This window comes from Chiloscyllium punctatum, chromosome 27 (assembly GCF_047496795.1).
Source record: "Chiloscyllium punctatum isolate Juve2018m chromosome 27, sChiPun1.3, whole genome shotgun sequence".
NCBI classification, from domain to species: Eukaryota; Metazoa; Chordata; class Chondrichthyes; order Orectolobiformes; family Hemiscylliidae; genus Chiloscyllium; species Chiloscyllium punctatum.
In genome coordinates, this window is record NC_092765.1 from 34,903,502 (window position 1) to 34,922,483 (window position 18,982).

General features: G+C 41.2%; 1 protein-coding gene across 1 annotated transcript in view; it reads right to left on the reverse strand.

Moving 5' to 3' along the window:
- LOC140453646 (gap junction beta-4 protein-like) overlaps positions 1-799 on the reverse strand; it is a 40,040-nt gene extending 39,241 nt beyond the window's left edge. The window contains exon 1 of the mRNA XM_072548526.1: positions 722-799. The gene's annotated coding sequence lies outside the window, so the exon portion shown is untranslated. The remainder of the gene's footprint in view (positions 1-721) is intronic.
- Between the last annotated feature and the right edge of the window lie 18,183 nt (positions 800-18,982).

Consider the following 18,982-nt stretch of genomic DNA (forward strand, 5'->3'; position numbering starts at 1 on the left):
GTGGATAGACTCTTCACAACTATCAGGTGTACCCATCTCACTGACACCTGCAAGCAAATACCTTTCTTTTGAAAGGTATTAGTTAACACTCCTTTCATGTTGCAGTTTTGTATTATTAGAGAACAGTGATTTTGATATTGGAGGGTATGTTCCATCACCAATCCATTCGATAATAAAGAAGTGTGGGAATGACTCTTTCAAAGAATTCTTATATTTCACAAAATATCTGAATTTTAATGAAATCTTTTAGAGCTTCCATCAAACATTGTGTTCATCTTATTTGGTGTCAGCAATAGCTTCCTGGACTCAATCACCTGTAGACTCAAGGCCTACTTAGAGATTTGATTCTCGAGCCAATTTAACCAGATACTTCAATGCTTAGGTACTCTCTCTTGGATAAGACATTAACTTGAAGCTTGATCTACTCAAATGGGTGTAAATGGTCCCATGGCCATATTTGAGGAAGACCAGCAGTGTGTCCTGATCAGCATTAATTCAACAACTAACATCAGTCAAAACAGGTTATCTGGTCATTAATTTCATTTCTTTGTGTGGGACATCATTGTCAGCAAATTGGCTCAGAGTTCAATAATGATGATCCTTCAAAAATCCTTTACATGATTGTGGAGCACTTTGGCCAACCTAAGAATATGAAAGACTCATTATACACGAAAGTTATTTCATTCACTAAGACAATGGTGGACTTTTCCACCAGACTTACTTCACTCACTCCTGATGAAGGACTTTTGCCCGAAACGCCAACTCTCCTGCTCCTCGCATGCTGCCTGAACTGCTGTGATTTTCCAGCACCACACTCTTGACTCTAATCTCCAGCACCTGTAGTACTCACTTCTGCCATACTTCACACAAACTTATCTGCCAGAGACAGGAAAAGTTGAACACAACAAATTCTGCTGATTCTGTCAACAATTTGGAAGGCATTTGAAATCCTGAATGCTGAATCACATGCAATGATAACTTAAAAAGAGATAAATGACTGCTCTTAAATTGCTGCAGAAGGTTTGGCTTCTTGTTATTGTTACTGTAGCCTTGGGTTATTCACCTCCAACTGTTCCAGAAACTGGAAATGTGAATAACTGAGACCGTATTCTTAACAATGAACAGGTAGTGCAGTAAGTACACAGGATAAATTTGGTTTTGCACTCCTCTTGGTGAATCCTGCCTGTGGTAAACAGGAATCTGAGCTTCAAATGTCCATGATTATTCAATCTTGGTATGCCCAGAACTTTTAAGCAGTGTGCATCTACTGTCACAGATGTTTACATTGGGGGAGAGGCTTCATACTATTTTAATTGTTTTATTTATTTCTTCATGAGATGTGGGCATCACAGGCAAACCCATCCCTAATTGCCCTTGATCTGAGTGGCTTGCTGGGTCATTTCGGAGGCCAGTTAGGAGTCAGCGAAATTGCTGGTCAATCTGGAGTCACATGTCAGCCAGACCAGGTATGGACAACGGATTTCCTTCCCTCAAAGGATGCTAGTGAACCAGATGGGTTTTTGATTCAGGTTGGGAGTCTTTTACCCAAAAACATTGGGAACAATAATTTTTCAGCTGAAAGATATTTTCAGTATTTGGATACACTGACCTTGCCCTCTAAGATCTTTTACTCGTCATCTCACAACCAAAACTAAAATATTCATTTAATTCAAGGTAATTGTACCCCAGGCTGCTGGGAAACGAATTCACATTACAGTTATCAGAAAGTTGATGGTATCTGTAAACCTTTCTTTTCCCATTATCTTTGCAGTTGCTATTCTTTGTCTATTTGTTACTACACTAATCACTTAGGCCTGTTCAGGTCAAATGAACTTCTTTTTCGTAGGGTCCGAATGGTTCTAAACAGACCTGTAAACACACTGTATTGAGGCTTTTGGAATAAAACTTTTGATTTTAGGTTAAGAAAAGAAAAGTTTTCCCAAAGAGCTCAAGCTAAGCGGCACCATGGTTAACACTATGGCCTCACAGCACAGGGACCTAGGCTTGGGAAACTGTGTAATTTGAATGTTTTCCCGGTGTCTGCACGGGTTTCTGCTAGTTGCTCTACCTTCCTCAGACAGTCTAAAGATGTGCAGGTTAGGTGGATTAAACATGTTAAATAAAGGGGTGATGGGGATTGGGTGGGATGTGCTTGGGAGGGTTGGTGCAGATTTGATCAGTGAGTCTTATGCTTTGACACCTAGCGGAAACCTGGGGGATACGGTGGGTCTGTAGTTATGTGACTGATTAATCCAGAACCTCAGGCATACACATAAGGACACATGGCCTATATTGTTCATCAGCCTTTTTAAGCACAGCAATAAGAGCAGGTGGGACTTGTACACAAGCCGTCTGACCCAAAGTTAGGAACACTACCTCTGTGCCACAAGAGCTCCACCAGATTGGTTCAATGGTTTCATGATCATCATTAACAACTTTCTCGTACAAAATTATTCATTGAATTTAATTCTAACAGATATGGGGTAATTTAAACATATGCTCAGCCTGAGGTTCTGGATTACTCAGTCACATAACTACAGACCCACCGTATCCCCCAGGTTTCTGCTAGGTGTCAAAGCATAAGACTCACTGAGCATTGTCATGGATACATTACTTAAACTATATTTAATGTAAAGAAAAGCTATTTTGCTGTCATAGAGACAGAGAGATGTACAGCACGGAAACAGACCCTTCAGTCCAACTCATCCATGCTGAACAGATATCCTAAATTAATCCGATTTGCCAGCACTTGGCCCATATCCCGCGAAACCCTTCCTATTCATATACTCATCCAGACGCCTTTTAAATGCTGTAATTGTACCAGCCTCCACAACACCTTCTGGTACTCATTCCATAAACGCAGCACCATCTGCGTGAAAAAGTTACCCCATCGATCCCTCTTAAATATTTCTCCTCTCACTTTAACCCTATGCCTATATTTCTGGACTAACCCATCCCAAGGAACAGACCTTGTCTATTTATCCTATCAATGCCCCTCATGATCTTATAAACTTCTATAAGGTAACCCCTCAGCCTCCGATACTTCATGATGGGCTGAACCAGCCTCTCCACCTCCTTGTACAGGATTTTTATTGCTTGGTATTAGATTGGCATCATCCTCTGGAATATGGTACTCTACCTCTCTTTTCTGGTCATTATATGATTTTTTTTCTCCTGTTCAGAACAATAAAAGAGAAAGATAAAGGGCTAATATCATCTATAAGCAATCTCATTAACCCCTAGTCATTAGATGATGCATATTAAACAAAACATATTATATAATGATATAATAGCAGTACTATGGCTCTGTTATTTTGAAGAGTCAATATTTTCCTGGGCTCATTCCCTTCTATGTTCAGGAGTAACCTGCATCTGATAGTGCTCTCAATCTATTAACTGAAGAATGCGCGGTCACATCTGCCTGTATTGCATGCAAAACAACACTTTTCACTGTACCTAGGTATATATGACAATAGTAAATCAAATCAAATCAAATTCAAATCAAATCAGAGGCCAATCCTGACTGCTTAGTGTGGACAAGTTTGCTGAACACTGCATCCTGGAGCTTTGGATCAACCTTGGCTGCTATCTCAATCCATGGTACAGAGTGTCTATGGGCACCTCTTCTGCTACTGTCTCATCTACGGACTATGCTCCTCTCCCTCTTTGCTTTAAACATCACCTCAAGTTTATTGTCTGAGGATTTTGTGCCAGTCTTGCAACTGGTGTTAGGCCTTGGGCTTTTCAACAATAAATAATGCTGCAGACAAGGCCTAAACTCAAAGTCAATCTAAATAATCTGTCAACATTAATACAACAGCCTCTACAACGGTTGCCATAGGGAGTCATAAATTGTAAGCCCTGTCAACACTGATCCATCGCATGAATACTGGGAAGTGGGAGTTGGCTAGACCATGCCTATCCTGGCAAAGCAGCAAGGCATGTTGGGAGTGCAGACCCCAATGATACAAACCAACTTATACAATCTTAAATGGCACTGTTAAAAAATGGAAACCTTGAGAATGAGGCTGGGGGACCTGGAATTAGGTCCCAGCCTGCATTTTCACAACAACATGGAATGTACTAGATACCAAAAAGTGCAGCTTATTATTGTTTTCCATTTGATAGCCTGGGGAGGGGGTGAAAATTCAGCCCTTAGAGGTTATCAATTCCATGTTGCAGTTATGCAATAATCTGTGAGTGAGATTTTGATCCTTGAGATGGACTACTTTTTTTTTCAATGGTATGATTCAGTACATTCAGTTTAAGGGTCATTTGAAACAGACATTTTCTATCAAATAACATGATCAAAAGGGGAATAGGCTTACCTTAAATTATATGCACCTTTGCCACATCTGTTCCCAGGAGGACCAATTCCACCACAGAACACACCAGGATGGCCTCCTTCTTTAAAGACCACAATTTCCCCTCCCATGTGGTCAGTGATGCCTTCCAACGCATCTTATCCACATCCCGGACCTCTGCCCTCAAACCCCACCCCTCCAATTGCAACAGGGACAGAACCCCTCTGGTCCTCATCTTCCACCCCACCAACTTCCGTATACATCGCATCATCCTTCACCATTTCTGCCACCTACAAACCGACCCCACCACCAGAGTTATATTTCCCTCCCCACCTCTATCTGCTTTCCATAAATACCGTTCCCTCTGCAACTACCTCGTTTTGTCCATGCCCCCTAACAACCCACCCTTCCCTCCTGACACCTACCCTGGCTGCCGCAGGAATTGCAAAACCTGCCCCCCACACCTGACCCTCCCCACCGCCTTCCAAGGCCCCCAAAGGAGCCTTCCACATCCAAAGTTTCACTTGCACTTCCACACATATCATTTACTATATCAGTTCCTCCTGATGCTGTCTCCTCTACATTGGGGAGACAGGATGCCTACTCGCAGATGCTTCAGAGAACATCTCTGGGACACTTGCACTTGCACCAATCAACCCACTGCCCCGTGGACAAACACTTTAACTCCACCTCCCACTCTGGCAAGGACATGCAGGTCCTGGGCCTTCTCCATTGCTATTCCTTTACCACCCGACACCTGGAGGAAGAACACCTCATCTTCCGCTTCAGGACCCTCCAATTCCATGGCATTAATGTGGATTTCACCAGTTTCCTCATTTTTCTCTCCCCCCCCACCACCTTACTCCAGTTCCAACCTTCCAGCTCAACACCATCCTCATGACCTGTCCCACCTGTCCATCTTCCTTCCCATCTATCCACTCCACCCTCCCTATCACCTTTACCGTATCTACCTCTCAGTACCTTTCCCCCAGCCCCACTCCCCTCCCATTTATCTCTCCACCCCCGAGTCCACTAGCCTCATTCCTGATGAAGGGCTTTTGCCTGAACCTTCGATTTTCCTGCTCTTCTGATGCTGCCTGATCTGCTGTGCTTTTCCAGGACCACACTGTTGGCTTAAATTATAGTCCATTTTCCCTTTTATATCCAAGACATCAAGATATTATTTTTTAGACTCCTTTCCCTTTTACCTTGCATCTTCACTGAAAGGTCTTCCTCAAACCCTTGTTTTCAGATTCCAACTTTTGAAATAGTATCACAACAAAAAGCTTTTTTTTTAAAAGACAAGGTGCATTACAAAACATTCAAAAATATGTGAGAATTACTTCATAATTTCATCCACCACTTATCTAGTCAGCAAATTAAGGAAGACAGGTCAGGAGCAGAGACAAGTTACAAACTATGGCTTTTGATAATCCAGTTATATTAAAAAACAGCTCATGTCACTTACAGATTGCCAGGGTACAGTGACCAATAATGGTCTTCTTGGTGAGCCAGGCCCAATAATTATTTTTCTTTTTGCAGGCAGCAAATGACAGACAAAAACAGAGACCGAGTGTCTGCCAACTCAGTCTGGAATCCCATTCTCCCTCTGGAGGTCAACCAGCAACTGACGTGGAATCCAAGAATTGTATCTTTAAACAATTTAACAAGTGCTGATTTGTGACAAAGGCAGCTGTTTCAGGTGCTGTGGCCCATCGTGGTGAGCTACTTGGAAGGTCATTAAGCTAACAATGCAGCTTTATCTCCCGCATCAGGGCTTCTATTGCCAGATAATGATACTGGAAAAACATTAGTGTTCAGCTTAGTATAATGGGTCCTGATGTTTTCTGTCTGTCCACAGCTGACTAGATATGGACAGCCCATCTCCAAGTCCTTTGTGCATGTCTAGCTTGATGTCTATATAATGCCAGGGATTCAGAAATTTCTGGAAATATGATCATGTGATCAGCCTCAGAAACTGAGTCTAGCTAGGTCATTCATTTTTAAAAAGCTACTGAATTTTAAACAAAAAAAATTATAAGGGATAGCAGTTTTCTTTGAGATTTCTGTTTATGCCCTCTGGCTGTGACAAAAAAATTTCCTCAATACTGAGAACAGTGTATAATGCAAGAAAATTGCAGACAGGATGGTGTCCAACACATCATTGGCATAAATTAGGAACAATGCTGCTTACAATTTTCCATACTAGCTCCCTTTGTGAAACATGACACACCAGTTAAGCATCACTTTCTACCAACCATAGCAGACACAGCAGAGATGTGGCATTTACATGTAATGCTTTTCGATTTAAATTATATGTTAACTCAAACCACAGATTTTAACACAAAGGACAACTCTTTGCAGAAACAGCTATGATTTAAAATTATGATTTCCAGTGCTATGGTATAGCTATAATTTGAATACAGAGATAAAATAGAGAGTCTTGGTTTAATTTGGTGCAGAGTAGAGCTTGCATCAACCATAGCAGATACTTTCCAGCTTTGCTTTACCATATTTTAATTGTTTATTTCATAAACCTCCAATAATTTTGTTATATACATTACCCTGTAATATTTCCAGTTAAGGAAAATGAATAAAGTAAATTGAGATCTTAAATTTGCTGTATAAAGAAAATATGCAGAGGTCAATGCTTGGAGTATAGTAAATTATTCTTAGTAGAGTTGTCATTATGAACTCCAGTTTTACCCTTTAATGCTCTGTTATGTCCTCTGCAATGTTACCATCCAGTAATAATTCTACATAATTCACGACTCATTAATACAAATCTTTGGCATTTCATATCAAGAAAGACCTGAAGAAACACCTTTCTGCTAAGTATGACAGAGATAATATATTATAAGCAGTTATAAAATAAGACAGGACAAAAACAGCCACCAAGTCTGTGCAAGTGATTTAGTTTATAGAAACTGATAAATGTCATCACATTTTCTAGAAACTTTATAATTCCAATTGAAAAGAGATTATTGGCTTCATACAAATAATGGTTTGTGCAGTGAATTTGATATTGTGATTCACCTCTGTCACCATGTTGTGAGATTTTATATCCAGCAAGGTATTTGTACCTGATGGTCATGAGGTTGGAGGTTCAGTTTGCTACAGTTCCCCACCTAGTCATTGCTTCCAGCAAATTATGAAAGTATCTTGGCCACCATTCCCCAGTTGATTTCCCGTTCTGCTTCTGATGAGTTGCCTCCCACTAACTCACTCTCACATACTCAACTCCTGATAATGAGATTGGATAATGGGATAATAGTGCGGTGAGTTGAAATTGGCTCCTTGCATGTCACAGTGTTAGTGATTTCTGTTAGCAATGATTAGATTAGATTAGATTCCTACAGTGTGGAAACAGGCCCTTCGGCCCAACAAGTCCACACTGACCCTCTGAACAATAACCCACCCAGACCCAACTCCCTCTGACTAGTGCTCCTAACACTATGGACAATTTAGCATGGCCAATTCACCTGACCTGCATATCTTTGGACTGTAGGAAGAAACCGGAGCACCTGGAGAAAACCCACGCAGACACAGGGAGAATGTGCAAACTCCACACAGACAGTCATCCAAGGTTGGAATTGATCCCAAGTCCCTGACACTGTGAGGCATCAGTGCTAACCACTGTGCCACCCTCAGAGATTACACTGAAACCTTTTAGATATAAGGTTGTGGGTTTAAATCTTGCTTCAGATAGGATTGTAACATCTTGGCTAAAGCAAGTACTGTGGAAGTTTTGTGATGTTGCTCAGATGAAGCCTTTCAATAAGGTCCCATTGCTCTCCGAAACAGCTGTCTGTGATTTAATAAAATTATGTGAAGACAGTGAGAGCCAACCTTAGTCTTTTGGCTGAAAGGGCAAAAACAATGACTGCAGATGCTGAAATACATGCCTTGACCAACAACATTCATCACAGAAATACAATAAAAATAAAATCAAATTGTATAAATTAGCTGGTTGTTATCACACTGCTGAAATGGGCTGTCATTCTTGCTGCATTAAACCATGAGTAAGAAACTACTGAGGGGAGCATCTCATGAATTTGTTGCAAGTAGCTGAACAGGAAACTTAAGCACTGATAAAAAGGGGCTGATCATTGTAATGAATATATACCAAAATCTGAACAAATTTTGTGTCTGAGAAAGTAATATAACTGAAGAAGAAGGGGCCATGGAACACTAGGAAATGAAATATTTCAAAGTATAATTGTGCTGAGAATTTGAACATGGAGGGAGGGTAGATTCTGCCCAAAATTAATTGCTCTGTGTAACTGTCCTAAATGCTTAATTTAGTGCATAATTGAACTAATGATTTAATTTAGTGTGTAATTTAAACTAAATCAAATGATCGTTTGAAATAAATATGTAAACAAGTTATGCATTCAGATAATTAATTTACTGATTAAGTTGAAATCAAGCTGAATCTATCAAAAATAAAACCGAGATGTCATGTTTTTATAATTTTAAAAATGAACTACTGCTAAAAAAGGAAAAATAATGATACTTTTGGTCTACTATGTGAAAAAAAACACAACAGGACAATATAATAATAGGAAACAAAGAATTCAGGGAAGATATACCTGAAACAATGACAAAAGCAAAACGGGACTACAAAGAAAATTAAAAAGGAATGCAAGAAAAAAATAATCCATTAATACATTGAAAGAAATTGAACATGGAAAGAGGGTAGATTCTGCCCAAAATTAATTGGTGATAGCAAGATGACAGAAATATTACATAAATTCTTTGTTTCAGTAATAACTAGGGTGACTAATGAAGTGCTGAAAATGTGTTGCTGGAAAAGCACAGCAGGTCAGGCAGCATCCAAGGAGCAGGAGAATCGACGTTTCAGGCATGAGCCCTTCTTCAGGAATCATGCCCGAAACGTCGATTCTCCTGCTCCTTGGATGCTGCCTGACCTGCTGCGCTTTTCCAGCAACACATTTTCAGCTCTGATCTCCAGCACCTGCAGTCCTCACTTTCTCTTCTGACTAATGAAGTGGACAAGTCATTGGAAGATAAATCCAAAAATGTACAAAGACATTGAATACTGAAAAGAGCAAGATAATTGACAAACTATTCAAACCTAGATAGAACCATATTCCTGGAGCAAATAGATTGCACCCATTTTTATTGAAAGAAGTTCAGGAAGAGATACCTTAGACACTACTGCATATATATAAAAGAAATCATTAGAAAAGGAAATAATGGAAAAAGGTAGAATTGAAATCTGGCAGATAGCTAATATTACTTCTGTATTTTATAGAGGAAATAGAACAATTCCAGTAAGCTATACACTAAACTGAAAAAAAGTATTGCAGAGGCTGGAAATCAGAAATAAAATTCGAAATTTCTGGAAAACTCAGCAGATCTGTTGAGAGAAAACGTTTCAGGTCCAGCCATCCTTACCCCAACCCATACACACCAGGTCTTGTCATCGCATGGGCTGTTACCACAGTCAATCCTTGTCAGCCTCTCGTGGTCCTGATTACCAGCTATTATTTCTGACCATTACCCATTTATCAACTTTACTGAATACTTTCAAGTGTAAACATTAGTATTGTACAAGTATAACAATCACGTAATATATTTCAGTTTTTATGACAGAGCAAGATCAGAAATTGGATCAAGTGTAGGCTATCTGTCCAAGCTTCCTGGCCTATTCAATAGATCATTGCCGATATTCTGCCTCAGTGTTACCTGCCAATACTATTCCATCTCCTCACTGTCTTTAATATTCAGGAATCAATTCATCTCTGTCTTGGCTATACTTAATGACTGACCCTCCATAACCTTTAAGGTAGATAATTCCCAAGATTCACCACCATCTGAGTGAAGAAATATCTCAGTCGTAAATGACCTACATCTTGTTCGAGAGTGCTGTCCCCAGTTCTTTTGTAAAATTAATTAATAATGTGGTAATGCTGGCAAGGGTAAAATTTTCCGCACATACCTAACTGCTTTTTGAGGGTAGTTAAGAGTCAACCACATTGTTGTGGGTCTGGAGTCATGTGGAGGTCAAATGAGGTAGAGGGCAGATGTCCTTGTCAAATGAACATTTGTGTACCAGGTGGGTTTATATAACAATCTACGTTCATTTAATAACTTTCATAGATTAGAATAATATAATCCTACAGTGAAGAAGTAGTCCATTCAGCTCCTACACTCCACACCAACCCTCCAAAGAGCATCCCACTCAGAACCACCCCATCCCTGTAACCTTGCATTTCCCATGCCTATGCACCTAACCTACACATTCCTGAACACTATGTGCAATTTACCATGGCCAATCCACCTCTTTTGACTGAGAGAGGAAACTGGGACACCTGAAGGAAACTCATACAGACACAGGGAGAATGTGCAAACTCCACACAGACAGTCACCCGAAGTTGGAATTGAACCCAGATCCCTGGCACTGTGATGCAGCAGTGCTATCCACTGAGCCACCATGCCACCCATTCTAGATTTCAATTCCAGATTTTTAAAATTCACTGTATTTAGGTTCCATCAGCTGCTACATTGCTTACATCAACTCTGGAGGGCCTTGTAAAAAAAAAATGTATGTTTCAATTAGGTCAGTTCTCATTCTTCTGAACCCTAGAGAATCGAGCAACTCCTCATAGGACAATCCTTTCTTCCCAGGTGATCCTTTACTGCACTTGCTCTAGTTTCATTGAAAGGCTTCCGGAGGAACACTTTGTGTGCAAGAACAGGGACCTAGCTCACGGGTTGGACCAATGGAGTGTGAGAGGGTGCACCTTTCTAGGACACCCTGAGGATGCTGGTTCAGGCTCTCCTTGGCAGCTGCCAACCTGACCATGGAGGCAGATGGTCACATGATTTGCTGCACTGCTACAATCTCTTGGCTATGAGAGCCGTTGCACCCATATTCCTAAAATCAAACAAAAACCTGCAGATGCTGGAGAGGGTGGTGCATGAACAGAATGAGCTGCCAGAGGAAGTGGTGCAGCCTGGTACAATTACAACATTTCAAAGGTATCTCTATGGGTATATGAATAGGAAGGATTTAGAGGGATACGGGCCAAATGCTGGCGAATAGGACTAGATTAATTGAGGATATCTGGTCAGCATGGGCAAGTTGGAGCAAAGGGTCAGTTTCTGCACTGTACAACTCCATGACGCTCTGACACTATGTTCTAAAACACGCAAAAACAGAAATTGCTGGAGAAACTCAGCAGGTCTGGCAGCATCTATGAAGAGAAAACAGGATTAATGTTTCAAATTATTTCTGAAGAAGGGTCACTGTTAACTCTGATTTCTCTCCACAGATGCTGCCAGACCTGCTGAGTTTCTCCTGCAATTTATGTTTTGGTTTGTTTTAAATCCACATGTCTGTCTGCTGTACCTGTTCCACCCTGTGCTTTTTGGATGAAGTCTCTGATTGCTAACACCACAATGTCCTGTCCTGTTGTGGGCTGTGCAGGTTCTTGCTCTCAGGCAGTCCTCTGAGCATCAGTGGCCAGGGATATCTCTTTCCCAGCCAGCTACCAAGCCGCTGCAATGATGTACTCACTATATTGTGACCACCACACTCTCTAAGGCTAATGTTCCCACTAATGTGTCATTATCTGGGCTAGTGGGCAATGCAAGGGACGTCTTCCTGATGCTTCCTATGAAGCCTCTTGTCCCAAGAGGTTGAGGAGATAGCTTTTGGAAGATTTGGACATCTCCCCACAGTAATACGCATGCTTAAACTGCCTGCAAGTCAAAAGAGAGAAGTTGTCATTGTCATTAATTACAAGTAGTGTGCAGTGAAAGTGATTGTGTGGTTAGTGTGAGGGTTGCAGTGGAATGAAAATGGTGCTCACTTGATTTGGTGGGACATGGATTTTTCAGTATCCCCACAAAAGCAGTCCCAGTCCTCCCCTACCAGGGCAAAGATTTTCTTAAAGTGAAGAACGGAATGCCCTGCACTTCTCCACTTGTAGAGACTTGCTCTGCCTTGATATGGCTTGTTTTCTCATGTAAAGACAGGAAGAGGTGCTACTGTGTGAGATGATAGTGAGTGACATGCTGTTGCTGCTGGTTCCAATTAACCTTTGGCCAATCCTTTCTATTTAATTACCCAGCTTGTGTTCATGTCGATGCAACTGACGTTCCTGTGGTCAATGTTTGCTGACTGTTTGTTGTGCACAGTAACAGAAATTCAACAGCAATTCAAACCAATTGGAAGCATCTTAGTAACAACGCACAAGTATGTTACAGAGGATTCATTGTGGATCTGACGTTTGAAACTTACTGATAGTTTAGCCAAGTAAAATGGGCAATAAACCTTGCCCACCAAACATTTCTGGGTCAGATGTATAAGAATAAAATACAAACATTTTATAGAAGGAAAATTGTAGGTGATTCATTTCAATATAATGGTAAATAGAGACATTGTGCAATTAATTGTGAGTGATGTCTGGAACAATATGTTGCAAATGCTATATCACCTCTTATGAAGATCTCATGCTTATAACCTTCTGCTACTGGTTTATTATGTAGCTTAGAATAAATTTGATGTCAGGTAAAAATTACAAAATTCATTATGCAAAAAATGTTCAGCGAAAGTTATAAAAATGTAATGGGCTGCAGGAGTAATTTCATGACATGTAATCTTGTGTGAGCTTACTATAATGATTCGAGCACTTCAATTATGTTAGATTCATTTAACTCATGCTCATTATTTTGTATCTGCTCCAACTCCCCGTCTGCTTCTTCTGTGGCTTCACGAATGAGGAAACTATGGTTCAATATTCTTTTTTAAACTTAACATTAAATAATCCTCAGTGTGTTTTGTTTTATAAAGTCGTTTACAATTTCATTAACAGAGAAAACTTTTTCCTGAAGTAAGAGTAAGTATTAAAGCAAAACTGCTACCATTTTAGATGGAACTTTGGTTTTTATGAGACGAAGTGTGGAGGCAAGCTTAAAATGGAGAGATATCTCAACTCGGGAACTGATTAGGTTTCCTTGCACATTTATGTCCTTCTCAGCTGCTCGGTAGAAATTTGTGGACAAAATGTCATATTTTGTTGATAGAATAGCAATAAAGTCTGTGTTGCAGACTTATCATGCTCAAAATTCCAGTTTCAAAAGCACTTTCTGCAACATAAGGCCATTACTCAACCTCTGGTTATCACTTCCACCATCCCCTAGAGATGTCCGATCCACCCAGCAGAAAGCAGTTTTACTGTGTAGTGGTTCCTCTCACTACTGTGTAGTGGTTGAAGCCTTTAAAGTGGAGAAGCAGGAACATTGTAAACAGCCTAGTGACAGGGCGGTGACTCCTGGATGCAGATTGGAATGCCTCGTTCTGCTCATGCATTGCCATTGGTGCACTGCGTCCATGATGGAGTACAGAACCTAGTGCACTGTGAGTTATATTGAATCTGTTATGCCCTTTGGCAACAAAAATAGACGAGCTGTATATTATTTAAATGGAGAAAGACTGTAGAAAGCTGTAGAGCACAAGGTTTTTGAGGTACTCTTGCATGTGTCACAGAAAGCTAGTATGCAAATTCAGTGGACAATAGGGAAGGCAAACAGAGCTTTGGTACTTATTTCAAAGGGAATGGAGCATAAAAATGGGGAGGTCTTGCAAAAGCCACACAAAGCATTGGTCAGACCACAGATGGAATACTGTAAGTAGTTTTGGAATCTATCCAGGAAATGATATACTGACATTGGGAGCAATTCAGAGAAGTTTCAGCAGGTTAATTCCAGGCATGGAGTGATTGTCTAAGGAGGAGAGATTGAGTAGATTGGGCCTGTACTCATTGGAGTTTAGAAGCATGAGAGGGGACCTTACTGAAACATCGATGTATTTCTTAGGGGGCTTGACTGGGTAGATATGGAGAGGTTGTTTTCCCTTGTGGGAGAGTCTAGGACCAGAGGATGTAATCTCAGAGTAAAAAGCCATCCAATTAAGACAGAGATGAGGAAGGTTTTTCTTCTCTCAGAGAAAACGTATGTAACCTCCTTCTCAGCTGGGGTCAGGATTCTGATATCAGAGACCCCTCCTTCTATCTTGGAATGCACTCACCCATTCTGAACAGTATTCTCCTGTAGACAGACAGAATGATTGATTGATTGCTACTCTGTAGGTTTGTGAGCAACTTAGGAACATGCAAGGAGCAGAGTCAGTATGTCTTTGGTACCCACATTGTCCTGGAAGGGGCACAGAATTCACAACATGAGGTGGTTCGCACATATTCAATCCACACGTTCCATCTTATAGCGAAACCTACAACCCAAACTCCTGTCAGATAGCACTCTTCACCCAGACACTTGAACAGCTTGGTCCCCTCATTTGCATCACTTTCAATTGACTACATGGTGCCACTCTCACTGGTGGAGCAGTTCACCCTTTTTCTGCAATGTACCCAGGTACCAGAGTGGGCTCCATGGGTGTTAAACCTCCTTCCATGTCACTTGATCAGACTGGGAGGGTCTCCTGCTGGTTTGCTTGGGCCTTTCTCAATGGCCTGGACACAATTTGCAGCGAGGCCTCACTGAACTGTTGCTCACACATACCAAGTGATCGTGATCAATAGATGGACAGGAGGTGGCAACAGATGTAATTCCCAAACGTTCCACAGACAGCAAGAATGATACTTCTGGCTTGCAAGAATGATTGCCTGTCCACAAGCCCTATAAATATTTAATTTGAATTTTCTATCTGCTGAACTAACAGCAGTGCTTTAACTTCCTGTCCCCCACACGATTTGATTTGCAATGCTCCTCACTTATGGACATTGAAGCTCGCTGCTACTGGATCGATCGATTGATCGATTGATTTGCTGTTGTCACGTGTACTGAGATATTGTGAAAAGTGTTGTTCTGCATATTATACAGGTAGATTGTACCATACAAAGTACATCAGGGTAGCAGAACAGAGCGCAGAATACAGTGTTACAGACACAGAGAAGGTACAGAAAGAGAGATCAACATTAACATTGAGACGTCTGTTCAGAAGTCTGATAACAGCGGGGAAGAAGCTGTTCTTGAATCTGTTCATATGCATATTCAAACTTTTATAACTTCTGCTCGATGGAAGAGGGTGGAAGAGAATATGACCAGGGTGGGACAGGTCTTTGATTAAGTTGGCTGCAGTCTTGAGGCAGTGGGAAGTATAGATGGTGTTAATGGATGGGAGGCTCCTCTGTGTGAGGCAATGGGTAGTATAGATTGATTCAATGGATAGGAGGCTGGTTTGTGGATAGACTGGGCTGTGTTCATGACTCTGTAATTTCTACCAGTCTTGGAAAGAGCAGTTGCCATACCAAACTATGACACATCCAGATGCGATGCTTTTTTTTAAACACTGATAAAAGAAGGGTGGTAGATGATGACTCATTAAAAACCATTCCTTCCTACAAATGCTGCTGTGGATTCAGGATAAAGCTTGACTCATCACCATTATAACCAACCCCTTAGTCCAATGACTCGTTCCTACGAACCTAGGTGGAGGCATTTATTGCTTAACTAGTAAGAGTGAGAATACCTTTCAGAGTTAAAAGCAAAGAGAAATTAGGAATTAAGATATGCATTTTAATGGACCTGGAAGCGAGATTTTTCCATAGCTTTGTATAGATACCTTGTACAAAATAAGTTGAGAGGTATACAGGGTGTGGAGGGAGTGAAGCTTGTTACTGTAATCATGACTAAAATAATGCATTTATCAAGTGCACATGAGAAAGATGATGTAATTTCATTATCGGCACAAATGTTTTCAAAAATCTGTTCAGTTCTGCAGTCACTTTATTTGCATGAAGGAACATTTTACAGGCCCATGGCAGTATGTCTGAAATTTTGCAAATTAATCCCAGAGGTTATCCCAGACATTCCTGAGGAAAGCCCAACCCTAATTTAAACTGGTTACTCGTTATCCCAGACACTGGCCCGACGCCAGATAGTGAACAGCACACCCTGGCTTATATGAAAGAGTGTGGAAATTTGCTTTCTGGATGCAGGTATTTGATCTCAAAGTCAGAAGCTTGTTTTAGTTTTTAATCAAAGTGGTAATTAATGCTCTGAAGCTTTTAATCAAATGTTTCTCAAGAGTCTTTCAACCTCCAGAAGCTTCTTTCTGTTTGGTTAATCAGTTCCTAAATAGATATTAAATCATTTCCACACTGAACACGTGGCAGAGTTTGATCATGGAGTCATAAAGATGTACAGCATGGAAACAGACCCTTAGGTCCAACTCATCCATGTTGACCAGATATCCTAAATTGATTTCTTCCCATTTGCGAACATTTGGCCCATATTCCTTTAAACCTTTCCTTTTCATTTACCCACCCAGATACCTTTTAAATGTTGTAATTTACCAGCCTCCACCACTTCCTCTGACAGTTCATTCCATACAGACACCACTTTTTGCATTAAAACGTTGCCCCTTAGATCCCTTTTAAATCTTTGCCCTTTCATCTTAAACATATGCCCTTTAGTTTTGGACTCCCTTACCTTAGGGAAAAGACCTTCTATTTACCTTATCCATGTCCCTCATGATCTTATAAACCTCTACAAGGTCACCCCTTAGCCTCTGATGCTCCAGGGAAAATAGCACCAGCCTAGTCAACATTTCTGTATAGCTCAAATCCCTCAACCCCTGCAAAATCCTTCTTAATATTTTCTGAATCCCTTCAAGTTTCACAACATCCTTCCTATAGCAGAGAGCTCAGAATTGCACACAATATTCCAAAAATGGCCCAACCAATAGCCTGTACAGCCACAACATGCCCTCCCCATTCCTATATTCAGTGTATTGACCAATAAAGGCAAACATGTCAAAGACCTTCTTCACTACCCTGTCTACCTGTAACTCCACTTTTAACGAACTATGAAACTGCACTCCAAGGTCTCTTTGTTCAGAAACTCTCCCTCAGACTTTGCCATTAAATGAGTAAGTCCTGGACTGATTTCCCCTACAAAAATGCAAATTTTTACATTTATCTAAATTATATTCCATCTGCCACTCCGCAGCCTATCAGCTCATCTGATCAAGGTTCCATTGTACTCTGAGGTAACCTTCTCTGCCGTCCAATGTACTTTGGTGTCATCTGCAAACTTACTAACCATTTGGTGTTCATAAGAAAAGCATTCAGCATTGGATTGTCCTGGAAGTTTGGACATATTGGGTAACATCCAGCCACAATACACCTTGCTATTAAGAAATACAGGCTGGCCTGAACTGAGTGAGCGCTCATGATATTTTGCACACTCTCCTCAGGCATGCAGTCACTCAATTATTGAAATGGACAGGCAGCAACTGAGTTTGGAAGATGTGCATTTAATTGCACATTGTGATTTGCACACCCATTTTAAGGTGTTACTGAATATGCGATACATTTCAAATGCTCTTTAATGGAGGTGACCCAGAGGCCTTCCTCTCTGGCTGCAGAGCCAACAAGCACCCCATGTTCCACCCTTGGGGATGGGTGCCGGCTTAAATGGCAGTCAGACACTTACAGCTGCATTTCCTGCCATTGCAACTCCACAAGGGACACTCATAGCACAAGCCTGCCATTGAAAGGCAAGATTTTTGAACTGAAATATTTTGCAATCTGACTTTGATCAGGTGTGTTGGTAGAAAATACACCAATAATTCAGAGGATGGGATTTTGCCGTACCCCAGGCAAGTCTAGCAGCTACCTGGCAGGAGGGTATTTATTCAGCAGGTAATAGTGGGTGAATATCCAATACTTTCTTGCGAATGCCACATTAAATCTGTGATGAGAAATCCCAGCTTGGACCTTCTGAATTAAGGGTCTCATTGCAACAGAGGTGGGCAGTGGACTTACCATGCGGGGTGCCCAACAAACAAACCCTGCCATGCAATGAAGAGCTGCTAGCCTCTGATTACCTTGGCCAGTGGAACTTTCATCCCACGATCTTTGACTCCTGGCAAGGCCTACCACTGCCTGAATATGTGTCAGGTTTACCTCATGCCAATGCACTTGGACAGGCGTTGGTGCTGTTGACGTGATCATTGTGTGGCCACACTTCACCAGAAGTGGAAGTCGGAACCTGAACTGGAAAAAGTTGCCTCTCCCTGCCCCTTCCATTCTCCCCTCCCCCCACTGCCCTCCTGTCCCATCCTCTCAACACTCTACTTGTCACCCTGCTCTGCATTTCTTTCACTGCCCCACATTTTACAGGATTTGACATTTCCCTCAATGCCCACATCCCACTTCCTTCTTCATTTTCTTTACCATTTCACTTCTCCCTTCTTTCTCTGCTCTACTCCCTACTTGTTTCCCCCTCCCCTCGCTACCCTGCTTGCCACCTGTGCTCCCTTCACTGACCCAATCCTCACCCTCTTCTCCTCACCTCTTGCCAAGCAGTTCACCACTCTTCTGATTGCCCTATGATGCAGAGCCCATTCCAGTTTCAAAATTTGACATCTTATCCCTATGGATCCAATTGAAATGGGTTAACAAAACATACCATTTGATTCAGGGGCAAATTACTGCAGATGTTGGAATCTGATGCTGCCTGACCTGCTGTGATCTCCAGCATTTGTTGTTTTCATATCATTTGATTCAAAACATTGCATCTTAATGACAGAGCTGGGGGTGAGGTGAGTGCGCCCCCTGCAGTTCTCTCAGCGACAAACACTGACATGAATAAAATGAGACCAGAAAAAGCAAGACACATTC